The sequence below is a fragment of the Rhincodon typus genome, chromosome 27 (assembly GCF_021869965.1).
Source record: "Rhincodon typus isolate 14 chromosome 27, sRhiTyp1.1, whole genome shotgun sequence".
Classification (NCBI taxonomy): domain Eukaryota; kingdom Metazoa; phylum Chordata; class Chondrichthyes; order Orectolobiformes; family Rhincodontidae; genus Rhincodon; species Rhincodon typus.
In genome coordinates, this window is record NC_063358.1 from 15250801 (window position 1) to 15264413 (window position 13613).

At 41.4% G+C, this 13613-nt stretch overlaps 1 long non-coding RNA gene across 1 annotated transcript in view; it reads right to left on the reverse strand.

Annotated features, from left to right (window-relative positions):
• Nucleotides 1–13613, reverse strand: part of LOC125486292 — a 44381-nt gene that overhangs the window by 10331 nt on the left and 20437 nt on the right. Inside the window, exon 2 of the long non-coding RNA XR_007264977.1 lies at nt 6030–6197. This is a non-coding gene — a long non-coding RNA (uncharacterized LOC125486292). The remainder of the gene's footprint in view (nt 1–6029; nt 6198–13613) is intronic.

Below are 13613 nucleotides of genomic sequence, written 5' to 3' on the forward strand. Positions count from 1 at the left end.
CCTGCACCTTGTTGTCTCGGATTCTCCAGCATCTGCAGTTCCTACTATCTCTGGCAAAAATTATGAACCTGGTTTGATGAAGAGGAGCTTGAATTTAATAGTGCAAGACTTTCATAATGGATAAATATTGATGCTAGCTGAGGAACTGTGTAAGAAGGGCAGCAGGTGGTGCTTAGGGAAGCTTGTTTAGAAAATGTGTACAGAAAATGTCATCACCCAGGCATCCCTTGCGTGAATGAAGTTTGATGTTGGTGCACCAATCCTCCTGGTCTTTCAGCAGCTGCTGATGCTTTCACTCTCTTGGTTGAGGTAGTCTTCAGGACTCTCGCTCTGCCTGCCTCAGTATGAAGGGCAGGATTGTTTGGCAGGTGATCATTGCATTGAGTGCAGCATCTCAGGGATTCCCAGTCTGGGTTTCCTCTATTTACCAATATTCCAAGTTACTCATCTAATGTCTCCCATGCTTCGCTCTGTTATCCAATTGTCTCTGTGTTGGTGTTTTGTCTAACAGTAGTGAGTACAGTAATGTTGTGGTTATGTTACTGGGTTAGCATGGTCTAAAAACGGACAAGAGCTCAAAACCTAATACTGCATCCTGTGAATTTGAATTCAGTTTAAAATAAATTTGGAAGGTAACGTAAATAAAAGTGGGCAAGAACAGGACTTTCACCACAAGCTTTTGAATCTCACTGTCAGGTTCAAATGGGGTCAGAAGTCTATACTGTGTGCATTTCCCTACAATTGGTCAATTAGGAGCCAGAGGGTTAGGGTACAGGGTCACCCATTCAATTTACAGGTGATGTGTTGGTCTTGAAGCTGGATGGCCAAGGGGAGACCCACCAATTTTAAAGTAGCAGCAGGATGTCATTCAAACAAAGAGGGGGATAGGGTGCCCCTAAATCAAAATGCCATCTCTGGAGCTTTTTCAAATTTAAAATTAAAAAAAAAGTCATTTGCAGCTGGGTCACCACTTACCTAAAATTACATAACCAGACATTACTGTATCAAAGACAAAATACTAATGTAGAAGTCTGCCCACATCCATGCCCAAGTTCCTACCTGCATCTCTGATAGGCCCAATGTTTTTCTTAACCATCCTCTTGCACTTAATGCACTGATAAAAACATCTTTGAATTTTCCTTAATTTTACTGACCAATATTTTTTCTTTTCATTGCTTTCTAAGTTCTTTCCTCATTTCACCCCTGTACTTTCTATACTCCTCTAAGCTGCCTGGTATTTTATTTTTTGAGGTTGTCATAAGCTTTTACTTTTCCTTTAACTTACACTGTACGCTACAGGATAAACAGGCAACTTTAGATTTGGCAATGCCACCATGTTTCTTTGTGGGGATGTGTCGACACTGCGCCCATAGAATGTTGCTTTTAAAAGCCTCTGACTGACATTCCTTCAACTGACTGCAACCAGGCTATCATTGGCAGACAACAAGGTGCAGGGCTGGATGAACACAGCAGGCCAAGCAGCATCATAGGAGCAGAAAGGCTGACGTTTCGGGCCTAGACCCTTCATCAGAAATGGGGGAGGGGAAGGGGGTTCTGAAATAAATAGGGAGAGAGGGGGAGGCGGATAGAAGATGGATAGAGGAGAGGATAGGTGGAGAGGAAACAGACAGGTCGAAGAGGCGGGGATGGAGCCAGTAAAGGTGAGTGTAGATTGGCAGACCATCTCTCAGCTTTGTAAAGTTTGCCTTCCCTCTATATAGAACATTTCCTCCTGTTCTACCTTTATCCCTTTCCAAAATGATGCTAAATCTAACTGAATTATGATATTACCTCCAAAACAGTGATCCACTGCTCGTTCCTAATCCCTAAGACTAAATTTAGGATTGTACCCTCTCTCATTGATTTTCGAACATAAGAACATCAGAACCAGAAGCAGGAGTAGGCCATCTCGCCCTTCGAGCCTGCTCTACCATTCAATAAGATCATGGCTGATCTTTTCATAGCCTCATTTTCACTTACTCACCTTCTCACCATACCCCTTAATTCCTTTACTATTCAAAAAATTATCTATCTTAGCTTTCAAAACATTTGATGAGGAAGCCTTAACTACTTCACTGGGCAGGGAATTCCACAGATTCACAACCCTTTGAGTGAAGAAGTTTCTCCTTAATTCAGTCCTAAATCTGCTCCTATTAATTTTGAGGCGATGCCCTCTTGTTCCAGTTTCACCTGCCAGTGGAAACATCCTCTCTGCTTCTATCTTATCTATTCCCTTCATAATTTTATATGTTTATATAAGATACCCCTTCATTCTTCTAAATTCCAATGAACATAATCCCAGTCTATTCAGCATCTCCTCATAAGGCAATCCTCTCAACTCTGGAATCAACCTAGTGAATCTCCTCTGCACCCCCTCCAGTGCCAGTACATCCTTTCTCAAGTAAGGAGACCAAAACTGCAGGCAATACTCCAGGTGTGGCCTCACCAATACCCTATACAGCTACAACATAACCTCCCTGCTTTTAAACTCAATCCCTTTAGCAATGAAGGATAATACTCCATTTGCCTTCCTAATTACCTGTTGCACCTGCAAACCAACCTTCTGCAATTCATGCACAAGGACACCCAGGTCACTCTGTACAGCAGCATTCTGCAGTTTTTCACTGTTAAAGTAATAGCTCTTTTTACTGTTTTTCCTACCAAAATGGATGACTTCACATTTATCGTCATTGAATTCCATCTGCCAGACTTTCGACCACTCTCTTAAACTATCTTTGTCCCTTTGCAAACTTTCAGAGACCTCTGCACGTTTCGCTCTACCACTCATCATAGTGTCATCCTCAAACTTTGACACACTACACGTGGTCCCCAACTCCAAATCATCTATGTAAATTATAAACATTTGCGGGCCCAGCACTGATCCCTGAGGCTCACCACTAGTTACTGTTTGTCAATCAGAAAAGCATTAATTTATCCCCACTCTTTGCATCCTGTTAGTTAACCAATTGTTGATCCATGCCAATACATTGCCTGTAATGCCATGCACCTTTACCTTATGCAACAGCCTTTTGCACAGCACCTGGTCAAATGCTTTTTGGAAATCCAGATACACCACATCTACTGGGTCCCCGTTTTCCACTGCACTCGTACTGTCTTCATAGAATTCCAGCAAATTAGTCAAACATGACCTGCCTCTTATGAACCCATGTTGCGTCCACCCAATGGGGCAATCTCTATCTAGATGTCTTACTATTTCTTCCCTGATGATAGATTCAAGCATTTTCTCCACTACAGAAGTTAAGCTAACTGGCCTATAATTCCCCATCTTTTGTCTACCTCCTTTTTTGAACAGTAGCGTCACATTGGTGGTTTTCCAATCTGCTGGAACTGCCCACAGAGGCCGGCAAATTTTGGAAAATTACCACGAGCGCATTTGCTATTACTCCCGCCATCTTTTTTAGTATCCTGGGATGCATTCCATCAAAGCCAGGAGAATTGTCTACCTTTAGCTCCAATAGCTTGCCCAACACTACCTCTTTTGTGATAATGACAGTGTCTGGGTCCTCACCTACTTTAGTCTCTTTGTCATCAATTACTGGCATGTTATTTATGTCTTCCACTGTGAAGACCGACACAAAATACCTGTTCAATGCCTCAGCTATTTCCTCACATCCCGTTATTAAATCCCCCTTCTCATCCTCTAAAGGACCAATGTTTACCTTAGCCACTGTTTTTCTTTCTTACATTTATAGAAACTTTTGCTGTCTGTCTTTAATGTTATATGGCCACCTTTTGAGCCCCTTCTCTATTCTGCCTGTAAACTGTATCCAGGAATGTTGAGCAGCCATCCTTCCCCTTCTTTTAGCCAATTCCTGTTATGGCAATGATATAACACTGCCATGTGTCTATCTATTCCCTCAACTCATCGCCTTTATTCATTATAATCCTTGTATATGCATACATAACTTTTAATACTGCCTATTTTCTATGCTATATATTTATAATCCCTGCTTCCTCTATCTTTCTGAGTTATTTGCGAAGTTTCTGCCTCCATCTTCCTGCTTTGAAATTTATTGTCAGGTTCCCATTCCCCAACAATTTTGTTTCAGCCCTTCCTGGAAGCACTAACAAATCTCCATGCAAGGATATGTAACCTGATCCTGTTCATGTGTAGACTGTTCCGATGGCTACCCTCCTACACCAGCTTCCAACTACATGCCTATTTCAATATTCACTCGCACATGGGACTGGAAGCAATCTTGAAATTACGCCTTCAGAGGTTTTGCCTTTCAGAACCTTCATACCCATTCCTACTTATTCATTGGCACCAAGTGGACCACTACCTCTGGCCAATCCTGCAGTCACTCTGTAACATCCTTTATCCTGGCACAGGAAGGAAACATGCCACTTTGGAGTCACGCCAATGGCTGCAGGAACGCCTGTCTGATCTGTTGTTTATGGGATCCTCTATCACTATTGGACTTCTATTCTTCTTCCTCATCCCAAATAGCTGAGCCACCAATGGTGCTATATGACTTAGCTCTGGCTGCACTCTCCTGAGGAATCATTACCCTCATTACTATGCAAAATAGAATACCAGTAAGCAAGCATTATAGACTCAGGAGACTCCCTCATTGACTGCCTAGTTCTCTTAGATTGCCTGTAGGTCACCCATTCCCTTGCTGCCTGTACAGTTGTTACCTGTGGTGTGACCACATTCCCTAAACTTGCTATCCATGTAGTCCTCTGTTTGTTGAATGAACAATAATGAAGCCTACTGTCACTCAAGTTCTGAACCTGGATCTCAAGATTGTGTAGCCATTGACACTTCCTGCAGATGTGTTTATCTGGGACAGATGATGCATCCATGACTACACACATATCGCAAGATGTACACTCCATTTGGTCAAGTGAACTACCATCCTGTAGTTTAAAAACTTACAATAAGAATTGCTACAATGGGGAAGCAATGGCCTAGTGGTATTATCACTGGACTGTTAATCCAGAGACCTAGATAATATTCTGGGGACCCAGGTTTGAATCCTGCCATGGCAGATGGTGAAATTTGAATTCAATAAATATCTAGAATTAAGAATCTAATGATGACTATGAATCCATTGCCAATTGTCAGCAAAACCCATCTGGTTCACTAATGTCCTTTAGGGAAGGAAACTGCCATCCTTACCTGGTCTGGCCTACATGTGACTCCAGATCCACAGCAATGTGGTTGACTCTTAACTGCCCTCTGGACAATTAGTGATGGGCAACAAATGCTGCCTAGCCAGTGACACCCTCATCCCATGAATGGATTAAACAAAAATCATGGCATGATCATTGATGATTTTCACTTATCCAGCTGTTATATGTATATTAGCTCCCATAACATAAATATGAGATGTAGGTCATGTCATACTGAAAAGTTCAACGAACTTTTATTACTGTTCCTTGTACTAGCCTTTTAGTACTATCACAAGAACTTGCATGTCTGAACTTAAGCTAAGAAATTCAATGTACTGTAGCATGCTTCCCTCAGCATGTCATGCTCCAAAAGCACAGAACTCAGTAAGATGGAAGCTGAGAGATTTATATCATTAAGTCACAGACCTATGAGATGACAAGCTGAGCATGTCCCTTAAAGGTATGTCACACACCTGCAAGACATAAACAAGAACAGTACAGACACTTACCAGTACTCAATTAACTTCTCCTGTACCAAAGTAAGAGCCAATTGCAGTTGACTGAAAACCACAGAAGAAAAATGAACACCTTCCTTTAACCCTCACCAAACTCTCTCATTCTCACCAAAATCCATTTTACAACCAAAACAGCACTCAGTGCAGGCAAGACAACAGCGAAGACAGCCTCAGTTTATACTTATTGAAAACTACTGACTCAAGCTTCAAGTAAAGGGTTAAAACGAACCACTCATTAACTAACTACTCTATCTCTCGGAGCTGGTATACCCCTAAATTAAGGCTGCATTAAAAATTTCTCTTAAAATGTAATATTTAGTTAATTGCTGAATTGAAGGAAAAACAACTTATGATAAAAAAAAGGCTCATACTCACCAGCTCCCAGCTCCTATGGTGAATCTTCCTGCCCAGGTGGATGGCAAGTCTAGGCTTGAGCCAGTTATTGCCCTTTCGGTGTGTAGGGGCTGCGACACAGCAGCTTTCTTGTGGACGGGCTCCAACTCAACTTTTTTGTTGGGCAGTTTGAGTGGGGGATTGTGTTCTCTGTAAAAGCCAGTCCACACATTCAAACACAGAACAATGGAGCAATCAAATACTACACAAGGATCTGGAAGCTGAAGGGAAAATTAGGCCATAAGAAGTAGGAGCAGAAGTATGCCATTTAGTCAATTGAAATCGGTGCACCATTCAGCCAGATCATGGCTGATCTAATAATGCTCAAATCCACTTTCCTGACTTTTCCCCCATCCCTTAATTCCCTGATTAAAAACATAAAAATCTGTGTATCTCAGCTTTGAATATACTTCATAGTGTATGTAATGTTGTGAAACTTGAAAGGGTTCAGAAAATATTTACAAAGATGTTGTCGGGGTTGGAGGGCTTGAGCTATTGGGAGAGGCTGAATAGTCTGGGACTATTTTCCCTGGACTGTCGGAGGCTGAGGGATGACCTTATAGAAGCTTATAAAATCATGAGGAGCACGGATGGGGTGAATAGTCAAGGTCTTTTCCCCAGGGAAGGGAAGTCCAAAACTAGAGGAAATAGGTTTAAAGTGAGAAGGGAAAAATTGAAAAGGGACCTAAGGGGCAACTTTCTCACGCTGAGGGTGGTGCGTGTATGGAATGAGCTGCCAGAGGAGGTAGTGGAGACTGATACAATTACAACATTTAAAAGGCATCTGGATGGGTATATAAATAAGAGGGGTTTAGAGAGATATGGGCCAAATGCTGGCAAATGGGTCTAGATTAATGTGGGATATCTAGTCAGCATGGATGAGTTGGACCAAAGGGTCTGTTTCTGTGCTGTACATCTCTGTCACTCTACAATATATATTAGTATAAGTTTAGTGACCCAGCCTTAATTGGGCCTTAATAAATTAGCTAGTTAAATTAGCTAGGTGTAGCTTGTATGCAGGTAGCTCTGTGCCCAGCACCCCAGTCCCACCTTTAGATCCAGTGACACAGATATTGAACAGGGGAACTAGCCTGCTGGCTTCCCAGGGGAAATTGCATGCTGTCCGCCTTTGCTCCTGGTCAAAACAGGTGTTAAAATCGAAACCCAAAGTATTTCAAAACCACAATGGGCTCTCGCATATCTTCTAGTAAAGAAAATCTGCTGCCCAGTCTGGGCTATTGTTACTCCACATTCTTATTCAAACCAGTGTTGTCTAAACAAATGGAGATAGCAAGAACTGCAGATGCTGAAGTCAGAGACATCAGTGTTGAGCTGGAGGAACACAGCAAGCCAGGCACCATCAGAAGAGCAGGAAAGTTGATGTGAAATGGGGAGGGGCGGCTCCCTTCCCTTTCCTCCATTTCTGAAGAAGGGTCCTGACCCAAAACGTCAACTTTCCTGCTCCTCTGATGCTGCCTGGCCTGCTGTGTTCCTGCAGCTCTACAATGTGTTGTCTAAACAAACTGCTCTGTCTGCAGTGTTTCAAAAGACTCACCATCGCCACCTCAGGCCACATGGGATAAGCAACAAATAAACTCAAGCTTATCCCAGGAATCTGCTGTTAACTTGTGTACTGCCAGGAAGGAATGCTGTACTGTTAACAGTGAGCTGCGCCTTTTGGGACAGACATTCTGAGATAGGACAATGCACAACAATAGAGGAAGCGATCTTTTGCTTCTTTGTAAAGTAGCGCACTGACAGAAAATGGTTTATAATTAACTTCAAAAGTGTGTGCTTCCTCTTATTCACTCTGGCAAGCTGTTCGAGTTTGTGAGGCAAAGACAGAGCGTGCCCCGTTCACCTGGCGTACTGACAGAACTGGAAATTTCATTTAGGTTCAAGGAATCATAAATAAATTGATGCATGGACGTTAAAAAAACTCCTGAAAAGGAATAAATTTTGATCTCAGGTCACTAAAGGAATATGTACAAGTTGTGTCTGATGTGCAGAAGAGATTATGACGGTTCATCAATCAAGACTGTAGAAATTGCAGAGGGATAAACATCTGAATCTAGGAGCAACAGTAGGGCAGTTAGCCCCAGGAGCCAGCTCTGCTATCCTAGATCATGGCCTCAATACCATTTTCCTACACTATCCCTTAATCTCATTACCTCGTCATCTATCCACCCCTGTCTCGAGCCTCTGACCTTCCATAGCCCACTGGGTAGAGAATTCCAAAAGTTGACAAGCCTCTATGTGAGGAGATTCCTCCTTCTCTCAGTCCAAAATTGCTTGATCCTCATTCTGAGATAGGCCGCTCTGCCTCTAGACACCCCAGGCTAGGGGAAACATGGCTGCTGCTTTGAACCCTTTAAGAGTTTTACAGGTTTCAATGAAATCACCTCTCATTCTTCTAACTTCCAGAGAACGTGGGCCCAGTCTACACATAATACAGCAGCCATCCCAGGACATAATCAGCTGAACATTCGTTGTACACCCACTATGGAAAGGATATTCTTCCTTCAGGAATGGAACCAAAACATGTATGCAACAATCCAGGAGTGGTCTCACCAAGGCTCGATACAATTGTAGTAAGACATCCTTTCTTTTTACTCCAATATCCAGCCAGTTCACCTTTTACGAACCTGATAGTCACAATATATTGATAAAGGTGTTGTCAATTTCCTTACAATCAACCAACCAAGTCCAGAAAGATAAGCACAAATACCTGAGTTAATACTTCAAGTGCAGTAGAAAGGAAATGTTAAGGCCTGAAGGTTGCTTAGCTGAGTTTGCTGGTTGACTAGTTTGTAATGTGGAGTGATGCCAACAGTGAGGTTTCAATTCCTGTACCAGTTAAGGTCACGATGAAAGTTCTGTCATCTCAACCTCACCCATCACCTGATTCTCAGATTAAACTCACCAGCAGTCACCCCTCACCAATGAGGAAGCAGTCTCGAGGACTATGGTGCCTTTTGCTGAAGAAGCATCACTTGGTTGAGACATTAGGCTGAGACCCTATCTCAGCTGAATGTAAACGGTTTATAACATTCATTTAAAGAAAAATAGGAGTTCAATGTCCACTATTTATTATTTGAATAACACAGGGAAAGCAGATTTTAATCATCTTGCTGTTTGTGGGATCTTTGTGTACTCAATTTGGCTGCCATGTTCTCTAGATTTGAATAGTAAGAACACTTCAGAAAGTATGCTTCCTAGAACTTTCAGACATCCTGACGTCTTGAAAAGGTGCTGTACAAACACATGGTTTTTCTTTGTTTGAACTAGATATAATTGTTTAGCATGGACTTACGGTCAGAATGTTAACTCTAGCCAAATTAATCCTCAATAGTCCTTATTTCCTGAGCAGCTATGCACCTATTAATCTGGTGACATTTATGTCCAGTCTGCTAGATGGAAGGCTGGTATTTATAACCACTGCTACATGCAGAGCATACAAATCTACAAACAAGTACCGACAGTAGGCCAATTGACCTTTCAAACCTACTCTGCCGCTTAAAAATATCATGTCTCATCTGACTGTAACCTCAAGTCCATATTTCAATGTACTCCCAACAGCCTTTCACCCTCTCACTTACCAAGAATCTATCCACCTCTGCCTTCAAAATATTTAACGACACTTTCACCACTTTTTGCAGAAGAAGTTCCAAAGACTCACAACATTCTACGAGAAAAAAACTTTCTCTATTTTAATTGGGCAACCCTTATTCTTAAGCATTGACCACTGATTATAAATTCTTCCATAAGAGGAAATGTCTTCTCCACATCTACCTGTCTTAAATGTTTCAATTAAGCCATCCCTTATTATAGAATCACTACAGTGTGGGAGCAGGCTATTCAGCCCATACCAACCCTCCGAAAAGCATCCCATCCAGACCCACCCTTTGTCCATCCCATAGCACCTAATCCACACATCCCTAGACACATTTTAGCACGGCCAATCCACCAATCCTACACATATTTGAACTGTGGGAGGAAACCAGAGCAAACCCACACAGACAAAGGGAGAATGTGTAAATTCCACACAAACAGTTACCCAAAGGTGGAATTTAACCCAGGTCCCTGGCCCTGGGAGCCACCGTGTCACCCTGTTCTTCTAAACTTCAGCAGATACCAGCCTAATCTGTCCAACCTTTCCTCACAATATAGCCCATGCATTCCTGGTGTTAGTCTGTTATACTTTTCTGAATTACTTCCAAAGCATTTACATTCTTTCTTCAGTAAGGATATCAATACAGTACACAATATACAAGATGTGGTCTATATGGAACTGAAGTATAAGCTCTCAACTTTTGAATTCAATTTCCCTTGCAATAAACAATGACATTCTTTTAGCTTTTCTAATTACTGGTGTTATACCTGCATTTTGCCTTTTGTAATCCTCACACTAGGAAACTCAGATTGTCTACATCTGAGAGCTCTGCAAACTCTCACTATATCAATAATGTGCTTTTTTTTGGGCTCCTTACGAAAGTATATGCTCTAATATTAGAATGCTGGAGAATACAGGAAGTGTTCCAGTCAGGAGGATACGACTCTCATATTATCATCATTAAAAATAATTACTACAGATTTACCTTTTCATTTTCAATTGCTATAATACTAATCTGACTGAAATCCCAAAATTATAACCAAACTTTATTATAATGAACACTTCCACAAATAACCCCAAGAGATTAGTGACTATGTAAAAGAACTAAAAGATCATCACAATGCCAAGTTATAACCCCTGCATTTACCATGGCTAACCCACCTAACATCACCACGGTAGCCTGCACATTCCTGGACACTGCATAGCAATGTAGTATAGCAGATCCACCTAACCTGCACATCTTTGGACTGTGGGAGGAAACCAGAGCACGAGGAGGATACCCACAAAGACACAGGGAGAATGTACAAACTCCACACAGTCAGCTCAGACTGGAATCAAACCTGGGTCCCTGGTGCTGTGAGGCAGCAGTGCTAACCACTGAGCCACTGTGCTGCCCACAAATCCTTCACTGTGTATGTGGAAAACTTGCTCAAATATACCAATTTGCCCAACCATTTGATCAAGTCACATTGTGCAGAAGTGGTCATAGATAAGACATGAATGGACATATATCAGTTTTGTATATCTTGGACAGCTTTTTTGTTTCTTTATTCATTCACAGGATGAGGGTGTTGCTGGCTAGGCAGCATTTATTGCCCATCCCTCATTGCTCATAGGGCAGTTAAGAGTCAACCACATTGCTGTGGGTCTGGAGTCACATGTAGGCCAGACCAGGTAAGGATGGCAGTTTCCTTCCCTAAAGGACATTAGTGAACCAGATGGGTTTTTCCAACAACTGACAATGGATTCACAGTTATCATTAGATTCTTAATTCCAGATATTTATTGAATTCAAATTCCATCACCTGCCATGGCGAAATTCTAAAATGGGACCCCTGAAAGTTATCTGGGTCTCTGGATTAACAATCCAGCTATAATACCACTAGGCCATCACCTCCCCTAGGTGCAGTGATCCATGAGAATGAACTCTCTCATATAAACCATCTGGCAATGCATTGCTCTTACAAGTGCCTACTAAATGTTTTTAGTTTGTGTGAAGCCAGGCTGCTCAGTCATGATGAGCTGCGAGTCCAATAGATACGAATTTGGACTCATCATTAAGAATGGCAAGCATTTTGTTGATAGAGTCATGCTTGTTTAGGATAACAATTTACACTACCTTGTTAGGTTTATAGATGTGTATGCTTGGGTTGCCCTAAAGGGCACACAATGCCACCACATATTCATTCTGCTTGTGAAAATTGGACAAGTCATTCAGAAACCCACAGTATCCATGTGCTAGATCAGCTGAGCGCCCTTTCAAGGACTCAATGTCTTCAATGGATGCTGCTTCGAGACAGATTAGCTGGCAGATAGGAATTTACACTCAGCAAATTTCTCTTCCTGTTTCATGTGTGATGAAGACACACCAAAATTGAAATCAAATGCAAGGACAAACTCTAAACAAGACTAAACCAAAGAACTGTGGATGCTGGAAATCAGAGACAAAAACAGAAACTGCTGGAAAAACTCAGCAGATCTGGCAGCATCTATGGAGAGAAATCAGAGTTAACGTTTTGGGTCCAGTGACCCTTCATCAGAACAAACTCCTTGCTTTCAGAGAATATATAGTCAGGGAAATTTATTACATCATTAGTGGTTGCCTTACCTAGAGACAATAAATCTACATAAATTGATCAAATTCTGACTCTGGGGTCTAGCACCAATCTCAGAATAAGAGGTAAGCCCCATTTAGGTTTGAGGTGATGAGGAACTTCTTCTCTCAGGATTGGTGAATCTTGAGAATTCTCTACTCCAGAAGGTATAGGAAGATCAGTCATTAAGTAAGTTCAAGACAGAGTTTGATGGATTTCTAGTTACTAATGAGATCAAGGGATACAGGGTATAGCACAGTGAATGGCATGAGGCAGATGATCTAGAATGGTGTCAGCTTGAGAGGCTGAATGGTCTATTCTTGCTCTTATATTCCTATGCATCTAAGTCTAAAAATGAAAGAAATTTCTACACTTCAGACCAAGTGTAGGTTAGTGCACAGTGTAAATTAGTAATCCTATTAGCAATCTGTTTAATCTCATTTTGCATGATTGCTCTTTCAGTCCTGGGTGTTGGCTCACTTAAACATTATCAGTATAATTGGAAATAAAAATTGGCACAAATTTGGGTTTAATACATTTTCAAAGAAAACTATCTGTAAATTGATCTAAATTGTTGCCTCTAGATGCTGTCACTTGGAAGTGACAATCCAACAGTGTAACATTCACTTTCTACTAAGTCTGGGAATGTCATCTTAATTAGTTGAGCACCACGTGGAATTTTCCACTGCTTTAGCAGCAGAGTCAATGGTGGGAAAGTTGGGAAAAAAGCCGAAAAAATGAAAATATCAGATTCTTGAGGCCTAGAAACAAGATTTCATGCATTTACACAGGATATATCTTATGGCTCTTAGCTTCATTTCTTAGTTGTCACTCACGCTCCATGTACCTGGAGGCTGCAGATTTGTGGCTTTCATTTTTTTTAGCTCAAAGGGAGAGACAGAGAGAGTTACATCAGTAATTAGCTAAAGCAGGGAAGATTGCATAAGAAATCCCTTGAAATATATGTGAGGAAACACTTTGCCAAAAATGGGGAACATTCAGGCCCAAAGTATTTAACTTGAACCTTCGATTGGATCTCATGATCAGTCAACAATACTGTTCTTGTTGTATCATGTGACTACCAGAACGGTAAAAGGCAAATTAGTCTTTTATTATCCTGGAAATTCTTACGTTCTTGATACTGGTGTACCTGCAGAATCTCTTCTGCACATCAGACACAACTTAGACGTGCTCCTATGGTGACCTGAGATCAAACCACTGCTCTCTATTTCTTTTGGTGGGGTTGCTTTTCTCAAATCTACATCTCTGTTTGCTTCTAATTTCTCATATATATCTAATTCTAGCAGTACACCAAGGCACATAGGAACATGCTATACAATTAAATAGATCCCACATACAA